We start from the raw sequence: 376 nt of genomic DNA on the forward strand, positions 1-376 counted from the left end.
AAGAGGCTGTCAGATCCCCTGGAACTGGAGTTACGGACAGTTGTTAGCTGCCATGTGGGTGCTAGGATTTGAACCCAGGTCTTCTGCAAGAACAGTCAGTGTTCTTAACCTTTGAGCCATCTCTCCAGCCCCACTTTAACATTTTAAAAAAAGATTTATCTTAGGCCGGGCATGGTGGAGCAAGCCTTTAATCCCAGCACTTGGGAGGCAGAGGCAGGCAGATCTCTGTGGGGTATTTATTATTTTTTACAAAAGATAAAGGATTCCATAGACAACCGCAAATGTCAAACTTAAAAAAGGAGAGAGAAAGCCTAGCGTGATGGTGCATGCCTGTAGTCCCAGCACTCAGGAGGCAGAGACAGGCAGATCTCTGTGA

Source organism: Nannospalax galili, unplaced genomic scaffold (assembly GCF_000622305.1).
Source record: "Nannospalax galili isolate Female #2095 unplaced genomic scaffold, S.galili_v1.0 scaffold83, whole genome shotgun sequence".
NCBI lineage: Eukaryota > Metazoa > Chordata > Mammalia > Rodentia > Spalacidae > Nannospalax > Nannospalax galili.